Source organism: Cyrtonyx montezumae, unplaced genomic scaffold, assembly GCF_038088225.1.
Source record: "Cyrtonyx montezumae isolate F1298 unplaced genomic scaffold, pur_monq_1.0 scaffold_53, whole genome shotgun sequence".
NCBI lineage: Eukaryota > Metazoa > Chordata > Aves > Galliformes > Odontophoridae > Cyrtonyx > Cyrtonyx montezumae.
Window position 1 is genome coordinate 862552 of NW_027072060.1, and position 17212 is coordinate 879763.

Sequence of the window (17212 nt, forward strand, 5' to 3'; positions counted from 1 at the left end):
CCTCTTCCGTCTCTTCCCTCTCTCTCCCCCTTACTGTCTCTCTCTATCTCTCTCTCCCCATCTGTCTCTCTCTCTCTCTCTCTCCCCCAATCCGTCTCTCTCCCTCTTTCTTCCCTCCTTCTCTCTTTCTCCCTCCCTCACCCCCCGTCTCTCTCCCCCTCTCTCCCCCCCGTCTCTCTCTCCCCCCCAACTCCATCTCTCTCTCTCTCTCCCCTCCCCCATCTCTCTCTCTCTCTCTCCCAATCCGTCTCTCTCCCCCTCTCTGTCTCTCTTTCTCCCCCCCGTCTCTCTCTCTCCCTCCCTCTCCCTTCCGTCTCTCTCTCTCCCTCCCTCACTTCCCGTCTTTCTCTCTCCCTCACTCTCTCCCCCGTCTCTCTGTCTCCCTCCCTCTCTCCACTGTCTCTCTCTCTCTCCTTTTCTTTCGTTTCTCTCTCTCTCTCCTACCCTTCGTCTCTCTCTCTCCCCCATGATCCTTCTCTCACTCTCTCTCCTCCTTGTCGTCTCTCTCTCTCCCCCCCCTTATCTCTCTCTCACTTTCCCCCTCCGTCTTTCTCTCTCCCTCTCCCCCCCTCTGTCTTTCTCTTACTCACTCTCTCTCCTCCCTTCTCTGTCTCTCTCTCTCTCCCCCCCATCGCTCTCTCTCCCCCCCCTCCGTCTCTCGCTCTCTCTCTCCCCCCCCTCCGTCTCTCGCTCTCTCTCTCCCCCCGTCTCTCTCTCTCTCCCTTCCTCCGTCTCCCTCCCTCCCCCCGTCTCTCTCCCTCCCCCCCTCTCCCTCCGTTAGTCTCCCTCCCTCCCTCTCCCCCGTCTCCCTCCTCACCTCCTTCTCCCCCCCTCCCCCTCTCCCCACGTCTCCCCCCTCCCCCTGTCTCCCTCCCTTTTCTCCCCATCTCCCTCCCCCCCTCGTCTCCCTCCCTCCCCCCCCGTCTCCCTCCCTCCCTCTCCCCTCCTCTTCCCCCTTCTCCTACCCTCTCCTTCCTGTCTCCCTCCCTCGCCCCCCGTCTCCCTCTCTCCCTCCCCCCGTCTCCCTCCCTCCCTCCCCCCCGTCTCCTACCCTCCCTCTCCCTCCTTCCTGCCGTCTCCCATCCTCCCTCCCTCCCTTTCCCCCCGTCTCCCACCCTCCCTCCCTCTCCCCCGTCTCCCTCCCTCGCTCCTGTCTCCCTCCCTCCCTCCCCCCTAGTCTCTCTCCCTCCTCCGTCTCCCTCCCTCCCTCGCCCCCCGTCTCCCTCCCTCCCTCGCCCCCCGTCTCCCTCCCTCCCCCCCGTCTCCCTCCCTCCCTCCCCCGTCTCCTACCCTCCCTCTCCCTCCTTCCTGCCGTCTCCCATCCTCCCTCCCTCCCTCTCTCCCCCGTCTCCCTCCCTCCCTCCCTCTCCCCCGTCTCCCTCCCTCCCTCCCTCTCCCCCGTCTCCCTCCCTCCCTCTCCCCACCATCTCTCTCTCTCCCTCTCCCCACCATCTCTCTCTCTCCCTCTCCCCACCATCTCTCTCTCTCCCTCTCCCCACCATCTCTCTCTCTCCCTCTCCCCACCATCTCTCTCTCTCCCTCTCCCCACCATCTCTCTCTCTCCCTCTCCCCACCATCTCTCTCTCTCCCTCTCCCCACCATCTCTCTCTCTCCCTCTCCCCACCATCTCTCTCTCTCCCTCTCCCCACCATCTCTCTCTCTCTCCCTCTCCCCACCATCTCTCTCTCTCTCCCCCTCTCCCCCATCTCTTTCTCTCTTTCCATCTCCCTCTCTCATCCTCCTTTTATTCTCTCTCTCCCCCATATCTCTCTATTTCTCTCCCCCCTATCTTTCAGCCTTTCTCTCTCGCCTGTCGCTCACTCTCTCCCTTCCCCTGTATCTCTCTCTCCCCCTGTCGCTTGCTCTCATTCCCATCGCTTGCTCTCTCCCCCCCCCCTCCCTGCCATCACACTGTCTCTCTCTCCCCGTCCCTCTCTTCCTCCCCCTGCCATCACATGCTCTCTTGCTCCCTCCATCTCTCTCTTCCTCTCCTCACTCTCTCCTACCCCGTAGCTCCATCCCTCTCCCCGTTTCTCTCTCTCATTCCATCTCTCTTTCTTCTTCCTTCCATCTCTCTCTCTCTCCCCCTCCTCTCTCATTCTCCACCTTTGTAGCTCTATTCTTCTCTCTCTGTCTCTCTCTCTCCTTCCATCTCCCTCTCTTCTTACTTCCATTTCTGTCTCTCTCCCTCGTCTCTTTTTCTCTGATGTCCCATCTCTCCCTCCCCTATTCTCTCCCTTTCCCCCCGTCTCTCTCTCTCTCTCCCCTTGTCTCTCTCCCTCTCGTATCTTTCTCTCTCCCCCCTTGGGAGCTCTATCCTTTTTACTTGTCTCTCTCTCACCCCCGTCTCTCAGCCTCTTTCTCTCCCCCGTCTCTTTTTTTCCCCCACCTCTCCATCTCTCCCCTCTTGCTCTCTCTTTCTCTCACCCCATTCTCCAACTGTCTCTCTCTCTCTCTACCCGTCTCTCTGTCTCTCTCTCTCCCCCGTCTCTCTGTCTCTCTCTCTATCTTTCCCCCATCTCCCTCTCCCCCAGTCTCTCTCTCCCTACATTCGACTCCACTCCTCTCATATTCTCCGCTCCACTCCACACCAGTCCACTCCACTCCTCTCCAATGCATTTTTTGACAATTCCCCTCCACTCCACACCACTCCACTTCATTTTGCACAATTCCACACCACTCCACTCCAGTACATTGCTCTCGCAACACATCCTCCCCAACCCATTCCACTCCAATCCACCCCACTCAACTCCACTTAACTCCACTCCACTCCTTTCCACACTACACCACATCGCTCAGCTCCACACTAATCCATTGAACTCCACTCCTCTCCACACCACACAGCTCCACTGCACTACTCTCCATACCAGACAACTCCATTTAACTCCACTCCACACCAGTGCTTTCCTCACACAACATATCCTCCCTAATCCACTCTACACCTCTCCACTCCACTCCAGTGCTTTCCTCTTGCAACACATCCTCCCCAATCCACTCCACACTACTCCACTCCAATCTACTCCATTTCTTTCCACACCACAACACACAATTCCACTCCACAACACTCTACTCCACTCTTCTCCATTCCACACTACTCCTTTGAACTCCGCTCCACTGCACTCAACTACGCTCCGCTCAACTCCTCTCCACACCACACAATTCCACTCCACTTTTCTCCACTCGACTCCACTACACACCTATCCACTCGACTGCTTTCCTCTCGCAACAGATCCGCTCCATTCAACTCAACTCCTCTCCACTCCACTGAGCTCCACTGCACTACTCTCCATACCAGACCACTCCATTCAACTCCACTCCACTCTAATCGACTCCACTCCTCTCCACTCAACTCCACTCCAGTACACTCCACTCAACTCAACTGCTTTCCTCTCACAACACACCCTCTCCAATCCACTCCACACCACTCCACATCTCTCCACTCCTCTCCTGTGGGGTAAATAACTCCCAAGGATGGTACTTCACAACAAAGTAGTATAGAAGATAGTATATTTTGGGTAGTTCTATATAGATGGGATACAAATAATACAAAAGAGAAGATAGCTCACCTTCAAGATGTCAAGGCTCGCAGGGGACTCCACCTGGGAGGGATCTCCGAGAAAAGAGCCTTCCTGATTGGTGGTCAGCCCTTAAATGGGGTTTGGGAGTGGTGGAGCCAGGTACCACCCCTTCCAATCACACAGGTATATCACCTTGACCTGTGGCCCCATGGCTGACTCAGTGCTCACCTCAGGTGACCAATCAGTGGTTCAGGCCATGATTCAGCAGTTCCCATACACTCCACCCCTTCACAACGTAAACCACTGATCAAGTAACCATAAGGTGAGCTCCCCTTGATACAGAGACCCAATACATAACGACGCTTACATAATTGCCCGTCGCAACGCATGTTGATGTAATCCGAGATGAGTGATGATTGGCGCATCAGTCGAACTCTTCTTTGGGTCAGTGCTTGGTGGTATCTACTGGAAGCATGCAATCATACAGTGCAGGTCCATCTTATGTGTCATCAATCCCGGTTAGACCATCACCAGATGCTGCAACTCTGGAACACTGTAGCATTGTTTGATTCCTTCTGGCGACTCATAGACTTATGGGGAGTAACATAAGTGTTTTAGAGGTACCAAGAGGGGAAGATCTGCTCTCCAGGGTAAGATACAGGCCGTATTCCTGTCTTGGGTTAACACTTCAGCTTGTACAGGGGCATGCCCTGGCCGCCTGTACCAAACTCTCTGACCCAATGACTGTGGCTGTACGACTATATCAGGCACCAAAGGGGGTGTCCTGATCTGCCACAGAGACACGATAGGGGTCCCCTTAGCAATAAAGGCTGGAGTGTTAACCATTATTTCAATAGGCCATGTACCAATTACCGGAGGGGCTATTGAACCCCCTACCTCCAATAATCTCCCCCAATGTGCAAGTAGGTCGCACCATCGTGGTCCTACCTGCACCTTCCAGAGCCATTTTATTTTATTGGTGCCTGGTTTTAGGTCCTCAGGGGCAGGGAGCAGAAAATTGTTCTCACGGCCAATCTGAGGTCTCACCTCATTATCGGTGCCCGTAATTTGGATCCTAAGTGGGGAGGCCCATATTGTTTGTAACATTTTCAAGGCACTGGGTCTGCCATCTCTAGGTCTTTCATTCAGGTCCCGCAGGCTCTCGTGGAGTCTCTTTGTCCACCCCTGCAGGGACTGAGAGTCTGTCTTCAGGGCAGCCTTGAGAATACCATTGTAACGTTCTATAAGGCCTGCCCCCGTTGGATTATATGGCAGGTGGAATCGCCACTCAATATTATTTTCTTCTGCTCAGCGTTGTATCACTGCACCCGTGAAATGACTTCCTTGGTGCTCTCGATGACTTGTGGTGTCCCGTAGGCAGCCGTCAGCCTTGTGAGTGCCTTTATAGTGTATGCCTGGTTGGCTTTTGGCACTGGATAGGCCTGCATTAGCCCACTCGCGGTGTCGACACAGGTTAGGGCATATCTCGCCCCCTCAGACTGAGGGAGGGGCCCAATATAATCAACCTGCCACCTCTGTAGAGGATTGTGTCCTCTAGCAAGATGGGCTGTAGTTTCAGGCAACGACCTCGGTCTTATCTTAGAGCAAGCGTCACAGTCTCGGCATGCTTGAGCAATGTCCGATAGTTGTACGGGCAGTCCCCACACTTTAGCGGCTGCCCACATGGTCTTCTGCCCAGCATGCCGCAGCTTTTGATGTAGCCAATAAGCAATATTCTCAGATGACAACCCATCTAACTCGGGCCAGTGTGTCGGCTTCATCATTTCCTGGTGACTGTAGGGGTTGATGACCAGAAACATGGTAGACACGTACAGTTCCGTGTTTGACTGCATTCCATATGTCTAACCACATATCTTTGCCCCAGATCAGTCGGGAGTGGATAGTCCAATCCTGGGTGGCCCACTGCGCGATCCAAAGAGTGAGCCCCCGATACACAGCCCAACTATCTGTGCAAATATTCAGAATACCATCACCAGGTTCTTTGGTTATAACCATCCATACCGCCCGCAGCTCTGCCCACTGGCTGCTTTGACCATCCCCCTCTTCGAACCAGATTGTGTCTGTGGCAGGATGGTACGCTACTGCTCTCCACTTACTTGGGTTGCCCTTGCTGGACCCATCCATGTACCAGGCATCTTCAGGGACATTATATTTTCCTTCCTGGATGGGACTCTTCTGTGGTGGAGCAACCAAAGTTTGTTTCGGTGCATCACTATGATACGTTACTGGGCCTAGAATCTTCTGGAGCTCTTCTTTCAACGGTGAGGAAGACAGACTACTTCTCTGACTGAGATAGGCGACTCATCGTGCCACTGTCTGTGCCTGGGCCAGCCCCGTCTTAGGAAGGTGGGTCAGATCTCTTACCCACCCCTGGATTGGCAATGTAGTCTTGACTATAACTTCGGCCGTTTGGGTTATTGGCTCTACTGCTTGTAATGCGGAATAGGCAGCCAATAACTGTTTTTCAATCATACTATATCTTTCCTCTGCTCCATGCCACACCTGAGACCAAAATCCAATGGGGGTCCGAACAGAACTCTGACGTTGCCACAGGCCCCAGCCAAAGCCATCTTGAGTTACATGAACATCTAGCTCAGCTGGGAGGGTAGGATCAAATATACCCAGTGCCTGGGCTTGTTTAACCGCCTGTTTCGCCTGTTGAAAAGCATCCTGTTCTGTTCTCCCCCAATCCCATAATTGGCCCTTTTTGGTAAGTCTATATAAAGGTCTCAGCAGCTGCGCCAAATGAGGTATAAAGGAACACCAATATCTCAATATACCCAGGAATTCCTGCAACTGCTTTGCTGTTGTAGGGACTGGAAATGCCTGAACCTTATCTATGATGGCATTAGGTAACACTTTGGTCTTTCCTGACCAGACTACCCCTAGAAATTTTACAGACAGTCCTGGACCTTGCACTTCTTGAGGATTGATAGCCCATCCTCTTTCACTTAGGTGGGCAGTTAATGAATCTGCTGCCTCCCCTACTGCTTCCAGTGAGTTGGATGTTAACAGGAGGTCATCGATATAGTGGTATAGGTTCACATTGTTTGGTTTTCTCCAATCAGCCAGGTCACGTGCCACCAAATTATGACAGTATGTTGGTGAGTGCACGTACCCCTGTGGCAAGACCTGAAAGGTCCACTGTCTGCCTCCCCACGTAAATGCAAATTGATCTTGTGATTCTTTAGTGTTGCGGTGACCCCAAGAGGATGAACCACAGCCGCGCCGGAATGATCTTCTTAAGGTGCCGATGCAAGGACTCAGAGAGACATCAATATGATTATGCAGCTGAGCCAACTTTATTGCGCAGGTTACATACTTTTATACCCCTTGAACACATGCTATTTTTAGAATAATTGTTAAGCAGTGGTTCTTGCTCTGTCCTTGCGAGATAAGTAGTGTCCAATTAGTTCTTCTTTTCCCACACATACCAGGGCCATCTGGTTCCACCGCAAACTTACTCCCTCATCGTTGCCCAGTCAACGGTGCACCACTTCTCAAAATTCAGTGATCTGAACATGCTGTTTTGTTCGCACTGCTACAAAGATAAGTACACACAACCTCCTTTCCTAAGCCAGTTCTCCACAATTCCCCCTTTTACTTTTTGCGCTAACAAAACAGCAGAAGGTAGTTTGGGCAGTAAGCGTTTTACAATGCCAAGTATAACTTTACTGCAAAATCATAACACAAATTGCATTAGTAACATAACTACACCTTGTACGCAGCATCCCAACCTCCTGATTTACAGCTTCCTTCATTTTGTGTAAAACTTTGTAACAGCATTGAAAGGTTCATTTAGGTTATCACAACTTAGTCAACGTTTCAATAGTTAACATGCTGAATGTAAGAAAAGATACAAGGCAATCATATCATAATGACAAGAAATACTATTAAACTTATTAACAAAAGAACAAACATATATTCTACCTACAGCTTAAGTTCCTGCAACCTGAAAAAGAGTCCCTGAGGGTATCATCCTATGTGACTCAGTAATTGATTAGGAAGAATCTTTTAATTTTTATATACTTTGATATAGTGGTTTTCTAATGTTCCCTAAGATTCATATAACACGTACCCTTAAAATCTTCACCATCATACCTTTGGTTAATAATGGAAGATCAGTGGTGGCACAACTTTGTTAAGTTGCCTGTCAGACAGAATCAATATCAGTGGGGAAACCTGCTAGAGCATCACTGGTGGTATAATTTTCCTTTGCTAGCTAACATCCTAACTTGGTGACTGTGATTAAAACTCGAGTGGTGCTGTTTCAGGATATGCTGGATCTGAGAAACAGGACATCTCAAGAACAGGAGCAAGCAAACTGCACATTCAGAGTAGCACAAAGGGTTAAAGTTTAAGTCAACATACACTCAGACACACGCAGACATCTATTTTCAGATAGGAGTAAGCACGAAGCAGAAACTCCTTAAACAAGTGCATTATTAGCTACTAACCCTTGAGAAATGGCAAATCACCAGAAAGAAGAGAGAAAAGGAACATACCAGTGGTGGATGCGAAAGGCAGTGCTAGCAAGGCGTCCCCTGCTTCAAGGTGCACTTTTCCTCTCTCACCCATCACAGATTTCCTCCTGCTTTAATTCTTCTCAGAGTTTGCAAAGTTTTTTCCATTTGTACACTGCATATGAGTGGCCAGTGCATGATGCAGAATCCAAAAGGAACACCTGCTTGCAAAACAGAATAAACTACCAAGATTATCTCTATCTAAAAATATTTACAGTAATAAATATCAGTTGCCCTAAAGCTATCAGAATACTTTGTTCCTTCCCAAGATCATTCTTCTGTCAGGGGCTTTTTGGTTACTAATATAAGTGCTAATTAAAGGAATCAGTGAACTTAAATATCTGTTGGGTAATATTTCTCTGTTAGAATCATATTCCAAATTGAAGTAAGATAGTGTGCTTTTATCTCATGTGATGCATAGTTACGAAGAACTATCCTGATTAATGAATTGAAAGAGAAGTGATCATTCTAAAACAAGATCATTCCTTTGCCTGGGATTCTTTTTCAGGTTTGTTTTAACAAATTAGAAAAGAGCTAATTGATAGGTTAACAACATAACTGTGCGTTCTAAATACATTAAAAGTGCTATTTCCATAGACTCCAACATTAGTAACATCAAATCCTATCTAATTCACACTCGATTTACTACTAAAATAGAAAAAGCACACAGCAACCTAGATAATGCCTAATAATTCTGATTCTTAAGGCTACACTGGTAACAGAAAAATCACCCATTTTTGTCATACCATGATCAGTGTTATTAGTGAGATACCATTCAATGGCTAATCCAGCTGTTTCTCATCACATACTATGTGTCACGCTCCAATAGCATACGTAAGTTATCAAAAAGTACAACAATTTGCAAAAAGAAAAAAAAAAAGACAATAAGAAAGCAACACACAATCCCAGTCCTTATGAGGGTTGGATGCTATTTTCTGCCTTGAGATAAGGCCAGATGTATCACGCTGGAATCCATGTAAGGTACTCATGTTTTCCCATTGATCCATGCGATGTAGTTATTTCTGGTCACGCCAAGGGCGAACACAGCGAGCAGGAATCCAAATTGGTCCATTCTGATCTGTAGAGACACAAGAATAACCCCTACCGGAGAAGATTAGTGTGGCTGGTCCAGACCATTCTCCTGTTGTTGGATCCCTATACCAAGACCTCCATTATGATGACTGCATTGTGGACATGTTTGTACAAACAGTCTTGCATCAGCTTGACTGATATGAAACTGCCTCTGCAATCCTTTGTGGTGAATGATATTCTCTCAGCTTATTAGATATAGGTAATCTGTCATTGCCTTTCTCTTTGTTTGTCAATGGCATCCTTCTTAGACATTGTAGACATTGCTGCCTAATATCCCCCACATCCCCCTTTTCTTTTTGCCATTGACAAACAACTGCAAAGGCATGAGTACTTTGGACATAGATAACAACCGATAACCTAAGGTCTGGACAATACCTATAAGATATTCCTGCTTTGATTATTTTGCTGATTTCCTGCAATTTATCCGTAGCTTCCTTAGTCAAGGTAATTTTAGTATTGGCGGACCGTTTTCTCCTAATTGTACCAATGGTTCTAAGTGACGATTTGTAATCCCTACTGTAGGTCGTAACCACTGTATATGGCCCAGAACTGTTTGTAAATCAGTTACATTGTGCACATTCACATCAAGCTCTGCAACTTGCGGTCGAATCATTGCGTCAGACAAAGATCAACCAAGATACAAATAAGGACTTGACCGTTGAACCTTCTCAGGAGCTACCTTAAGGTTGAACTCCTTAAGATGTTCAACAATGATTTTTTCCCATTGTTTTGTGAATGGTTCCTGCTAGCAAAAAAAGGATATCATCCATATAATGGTAGATGATAGTATTGGGATTTTGCTGCCTGATTGGTACCAACACCGTAGCTACAAAAAGTTAACACAGCATTGGAGAATTTTTCATGCCTTGCGGCAAAACAACCCATTCGTATCTCTCTGCAGGTTGCATTTTGTTTATGGTGGGTACTGAGAAGGCAAAACGTTTACAACCTTGCTCTGCTATAGGAATCATAAAAAAACAATCCTTAAGGTCTTGTAAAAGACAGAAACTGTTTTCCTTTCGTTTGTCTCAAAGCTTGTTTCGTAAGGCCTTTTCTGGTGATAAGACTCTGACTGATAACTGCCTGTTATCTGGATGGGTGTTATGGTGCCTCATTGTCTCTGTTTACGGTTGTAAAGATAAGCAGGAATAGGTGCAAATAGTCTTCTCCGTGGGGGGTACGGCTTGGAGAAGCTGACCACCACAAAGACAATGCTCCTGCATGGCAATGAAGGCAACATCTGCTGCTGGCTTATCTGTTGGGCCAGACATGTCACACAAATAAACTCCTGAGAAATGAGGGATAAAAGGCCTTCACTGAACTAAGGATTTTGGAGAAGAACTCCCAAAGAAAAGATCTTTGAGGAGAACTCCTGAAGAGACTTAGGATGGACCCTGAGGCCTGCTTGCTGCCATCTCCCATCCTCCGCGGTGACCAGACAAGTCCCTGAGATCAACGGACCTACTACGAACCTCGCTGGATCCACGGTGGTGATTATATCTCTCTTGCTTTCTGCCCAGTCTCCATGCTTTTCATCTCTTTTCTATCACCCACCTTCCCTTCCCCATGTCCCTAAGCTACTAGTATTTGTAATAAACTGGTTGGGCTAACATTTGACCAGTTGTGTCTTAATCTCGCCATCGGGTATACATATACATATAAAGAACCTCGTCTCCCTCCTTTATATTGGAGCGTGACATTTTTAATGGCGTAGTCGGCAGGATACCCGACAGTGAGAGTGTTGCCCTTCCAGGTATAGTTGATGTGTGTACCTTCTGGAGTTGCCCGGAGTGATATTTTTGATTATCTAGATGTGAGTGCCTCTCCAGAAAGAATCACTCCGCATATTGAGTTTTAAGTGTGAAATTTGAACTTCTTTCCCGTGTGTGCCTCCTGGAGTTGTAAGGAGTGATAATTGTGATAATTTAGACGTGTGTACCTCTCCAGGAAGAATCACTCCGCATACTGAAACTGAACTGTGTCTTTGGAACTGTTTATGTGTATGCCTCTCGGGAACCTATCCAAGTTTCCTTGCTTTTCATCTTTTTTCTATCGCACACCTTCCCTTCCCCATATCCCTAAGTAACTAGTATTTGTAATAAACTGGTTGGGCTAACATTTGACCCTTTGTGTCTTAATCTCGCCATCGGGTATACATATACATATAAAGAACCTCGTCTCCCTCCTTTATATTGGAGCGTGACAGGTCTATGATCAGTATATGCCAGTTTCTGGGCAACATACATAGGGATGGCATACCAGGTTGTAAGGTTCCCATAGTCTCCATCTGATCATTAATTTTTTGGAGATCATATAGCAAACACCATTTTCCAGTTTTTTTAAGGATTACAAAGATTGGAGTATTCCAGGGACTTGTAGAGGGACGAATATGCCCTGCCATCATTTGCTCTTGAACCAATTGTAGTATTATTTCAATGCGCTCTTTTGTCATAGGCCGCTGTTCCACCCATACTGGCTTGTCAGTTTTCCAACTAAGAGGAATTGGTGGCGGCACAACAATGGCCACTATCCTAAATTTTGATTTGTTAGTTGCACACCCAATTGACTGAGTATGTCTCATCCAACCAACATTTGTAATCCTCCAGGCAGAGGGGCTACATGCACCAAGCATGGCACTGGTCTCTCATGTACTATTTTTACTGTTACAGGATTAACAGCCTGTTTAGTTTCAGCTGCACAGCCCACTCCGCTAATTCCAGCTACTACCCTTGTCAGCCAATCCAAGGGCCACTTGTCTGTTGCCACAATCGAAATTTCAGCCCCAGAATCGAGTAATGCTGTTACCTGAATCTGTTTTGATAGCATAACGTGACACTGATGGTAGGTCACTCCCCTGGATCAGTGACTAAGCAGACCATTGCCCCTGTGGAACCGAAAGCACCTGACCACTCACAGTCCATTCCAGGATTCTGAGGACTGGCCGGAATGGAGATAAGTTAGTTGCCCAATTCGAGTCCCTTTATGGATAAAGATTGGAGCATTAACCTTAAAAACCATAGCATTAATCACCCCTTTATAATCAGCATCAATTACCCATGTGATACTCCAAGAAAGGACTGTCCCATTAGTATCACATGTAATTTACAAGTGGTAGATAGTGGTCCCACAGCATCAAATAAAACTTTTTGCATCTGTGTATCTGTTATATGAACATCTACTGCTATTGCCACATCCACTCCAAGGCTTCCTTGGGTTTGTGGATGGTGGATATCGAGATATCCTGTTCCCTTGGCCCCGATATTTGTGTCCCTGCGTGACGGGGTTTCGTGCTGCACTTCCCATATCCCTGCTTCCTACAGGATTTGGAATCGTGTGTAGGTTGGTTACATTTATCACACCACACCTGTTTTGTACACTGACGCCTCATATGTCCAAGCGATCCGCACTTATAGCATTTAATGTTTTCCCAAATTCGTGGTTCCTTCCTGCTTTTGCTTATTGCTGCTTGCACAGCAGCGGCAATATGTAATGCTTGTTGTCTCTGTTCTGTTCTCGCTACGCGTTGTAACATGACCTCTACCGACACACCCTGTGGAAGGGTCTCAAGTTCATAAGTTCATAAGTTCATAAGTTCATAAGGTTGGAAAGGACCTATAAGATCATCTAGTCCAACCATCCTCCTATCACTATCTCTACCCAACTACTAAATTAAATCCTTTAGCACCTCATCTAAACGCTTCTTGAACAGCGCTAGGGATGGTGCCTCAACCACCTCCCTAGGCAGGCCATTCCAGTGCCTGACCACTCTTTCAGAAAAGAAATGCTTCCTCAGGTCTAATCTAAATCTTCCCCGGCGCAACTTGTGGCCATTCTCGTACTGTCGTTATTTATCAGGGAGAAGAGACCCACCCCCTCCTCACCACAACCCCCCTTCAGGAAGTGGTAGAGTGCAATAAGGTCTCCTCTCAGCCTCCTCTTCTCCAGACTAAACAATCCCAGCTCCCTCAGCCGCTCCTCATAAGACTTGTGCTCCAGACCCCTCACCAGTTTTGTTGCCCTTCTCTGAACACGCTCCAGGGCCTCAATGTCCTTCTTGTAGTGAGGGGTCCAAAACTGAACACAGTACTCAAGGTGCGGCCGTACCAGAGCTGAGTACAGGGGGATGATCACCTCCCTGCTCCTGCTGGCTACACTATTTCTAATACAGACCAGGATGCTGTTGGCCTTCTTGGCCACCTGGGCACACTGCTGGCTCATGTTGAGCCGAGCATCAACCAACACCCCCAGGTCCTTTTCCTCTCTACATTCAAGAATTGACTTGGTAGCCGCATTAGCATTATCATGAACCATTACTCGAAATAATTGCTGTTTTGTCTCCTCTGGTAATTCACTATCACGAATCGCAATCCAGATACGATCAACAAAATGTGTAAAAGGCTCAGTTACCCCTTGGCGCACAGAAGCAAAAGCTGGCTCTCTCTTTCCAGCCAGTATAGCAAAAATAGCTTCTAACGCTAGTTGGGCAGATAACTGATGAAAATTCCTTGGGAATGTGAGCTGAACCTCCCCACTACTGTACTGCCCAGCACCTATCAGCATATCAGTGGTAAGACCATAAAGGGGATCGTTGGGCTGACGAGTTGTCGCCATGACTTTACCTGCCCGATCTGCCCATTCCTGACTGAATAAAAACAGTTCAGAAGGGGTTAGTAACAAACGCGCAATATTTTTGACATCAAGTGGTAACAAAACATCTGCAGTAAAAATCCACTGAATAATTTGTTTAGACGCCTCAGATTTTAAACCGTACTCAGTAACAGTCTTTCTCGCCTGCTGCAATAGCTTCCAGTCATGCGACTCCCATCGAGACGTACCAGCCTGATCATAGATGACTGGACACGGTACACGGGAGGCTGCTTGCCATTCCCCATCTAATATTGCGTCCCATATAACTCCAGACCAACGAGAAGCCGGTGGCCAGGGCCCTGCCAGTGGTATCGGCAATAGTGGAGCGGATGGAATGGTCATTTGAGACCCCGGCACCGCAGGTGTTGCAATCTTAAGCTCCAGGTGCCGAAGTTTTGTTAGGGATTTCATCTCCTCTTCTAACTGCACCAGATCTGTATGAGTCTCTCAGTCAGGCTCAGTTTCCGAGGGTGGCATGACAGCGGCTTGCGGAGAGGGGGGGGGGTGCGGAGAGGGGCAGCTTGCGGGGGGAGGGTGGGGGGGAGCGAAGAGCGGCAACGGCGCAGGGTGGAGGGGGGGGAAGGAGGCAGGGGTGCAGCAAAAGTTGTCGAGTTCCCTGCTACCCGGGCGGGGATGAGGTTGGAATCCGAGATGGAGTCCCGGCAGGAGCTGCTTCCCGTGCTAAGGGGCGGCGGCAGGGGTGGAGGGGGGGGGGCATGGGGAACAGTCGGAAGAATTTGCCCTTTCCCACCGAGTGAGTTTGAGCGCTTCCGAATCAGGGCTATCCTGCTCCTTTACTCGTTCAGTACCAGTCATTTCAGCAGACTGAGCCCCCTCTCTGCCCTTTACAGAGGAAGATTCCAATGCCGCTTTTACTTGGGCTGCTGTTGAACAAACGGGTTGCCCTATGCCTGGTGATGGAAAGTCTAACAGGTTTATCGTAGTTGTTGGAGATGTAGTTGGAGTGGAGGGAGCAGACAGGGCTTGGACAGACACTGCTGCAATCTGACACTCTGCCTGCATATGGTTCAAGCTACTGATAATGGCCCGACAGGTTGGGCCTAGCAATACTAGTTGTTTTCCCTCCTTTTTATCTTCTGTAACTGCGTTCCACATAAAATTTCCAATCTCACGCCACTCACAGACACTGAATATCAGTGCAACCTCTGATAAATGTCCATTTTTTCGGGCCCATTTTATCAGCTCCGAAATGCCTTTTCGAGATGCCTGCTTGCCTCCCTTAGAGAGAATGCATAGAAGCAGTTTCTCCGCAGCTTCCCACTCCATGGTGGCACAGAGGGCAGGTCGCGACCCCGCTTCCAGCTACCGCAACACTTACGTCGTTTAGAATGCTGCGGCGCCAACCGTCTGTGAAGCACCGGTCACCTTCCTCACGTCCCAAGCTCGGCAGTGGCTTCAGGGTCCCTGTTCGGGCGCCAGATGTTGCGGTGACCCCAAGAGGATGAACCACGGCCGTGCCGGAACGATCTTCTTAAGATGCTGATGCAAGGACTCAGAGAGACATCAATATGATTATGCAGCTGAGCCAACTTTATTGCGCAGGTTACATACTTTTATACCCCTTGAACACATGCTATTTTTAGAATAATTGTTAAGCAGAGGTTCTTGCTCTGTCCTTGCGAGATAAGTAGTGTCCAATTAGTTCTTCTTTTCCCACACATACCAGGGCCATCTGGTTCCACCACAAACTTACTCCCTCATCGTTGCCCGGTCAACGGTGCACCACTTCTCAAAATTCAGTGATCTGAACATGCTGTTTTGTTCGCACTGCTACAAAGATAAGTACACACAACCTCCTTTCCTAAGCCAGTTCTTCACACTTTAGCAATATGTATGCTAAAAAACGCATTTGCTAAATCCAGGACACAATGGTAGGTTTTAATTTCCCTACTAAGAGTGTCCATTAAGGAGGCAATAAAGGGTATGGCCGCATGGATGGGCGACGTGACCTTATTCAGTTCCCTATAATCCACCGTCATTCTCCATGTTCCATTCGACTTCTGTACTGGCCATATGGGGGAATTATATGGGATGTGTGCAGGTCTTATAATACCTACTTTCTCTAATTCCTACACCGTCTTTGATATTTCTTCTTGCCCCCCCGGGAGTCTGTACTGTCTTACATTAGTGATCCGGCGTGCTTTTGGCAAACAAATGGGCTCATGTTTCGCATGGCCCCTCAATACTGTCCGTATTGCCCGGATACTAATGTACCTCTGCCGTAGTCTGAACTCTCCCACAGTTGTCTGGAGAGGGAGACCCCATAGAATGTCTATGCCCAGGATATATTCTGGAATTGGGGCAATCGACACCTTACACACCCGGGGTGGGAGATGCCCAACCCCCAGTTTAAACCACGTTTGGGTGACTGGAACAGTCTGTCCCCCCTGTGCCCCCATGGCTGACTCGGTGCTCACCCCAGGTGACCAATCAGTGGTTAGGGCCGTGATTCAGCAGTTCCCATACAACTCCACTCCACTCCACTCCACTCCACAACACTCCACTCCACTCCACTCCACTCCACTCCACTCCACTCCACTCCACTCCACTCCACTCCACTCCACTCCACTCCACTCCACTCCACTCCACTCCACTCCACTCTACTCCACTCCACTCCACTCCACTCCACTCCACTCCACTCCACTCCACTCCTCTCCCCTCCACTCAACTCCTCTCCACACCACACCCATCATGGTTTTATGATTTTTGGTACTGGTATTCCACATCATAACATCATGTAGTGCATTTAGAGTTAATGAGTTAATGTTCCAGCTCCGTGGATCATCTATAGTTCAAGGTATACCTGTCTCAGAAGAGAACTCCATTCCCCAGAGGACTTTGCGATGCTTTGCGTTCTTACATGTTTACGCTCAGAGGGAAAGATAAAAACTGTCTGCAGTCACGGGAATCTCTCTTCCCTTCGGGACTGAGCTCGGCAGTGGGAGTTTGTTGCAGCCGTCCGCCTTCAGCATTAGCGTAAGGCCTTCGGTTTATCGGACACTCTCTCTTGCTCATTGTATTTGATTCATTTGCCTCAATTCCAATTATATTATATTATATTGTGTTATTTTCCTTTCTGATATCTTATTTAGTAAATTAGCTTTCCTCCTCAGATCGTTGCCGCTGTTTTGTTCCTGGGCCCATCTCCCTTCTCCTTTTTCCCTTTTCCCCCTTCCCCTTCCCCGGGGTGTGGGCCCGTGGGTCCCCTGCATCAATCGTCACGGTACCAGGTCGAACTGTCCCGCAAACCGCTGACAATACTGTTCTGGAGAGAGACAGTGTCCAAACTGAGGCTCAGACCAAAGAGGAAAACCTCCCAGGCACATCTAACCAGCCAGAGAAAGCACCGGTATCAAAGTTGGTTGCCCTAGTGGAAGGCCAGAAATAGAA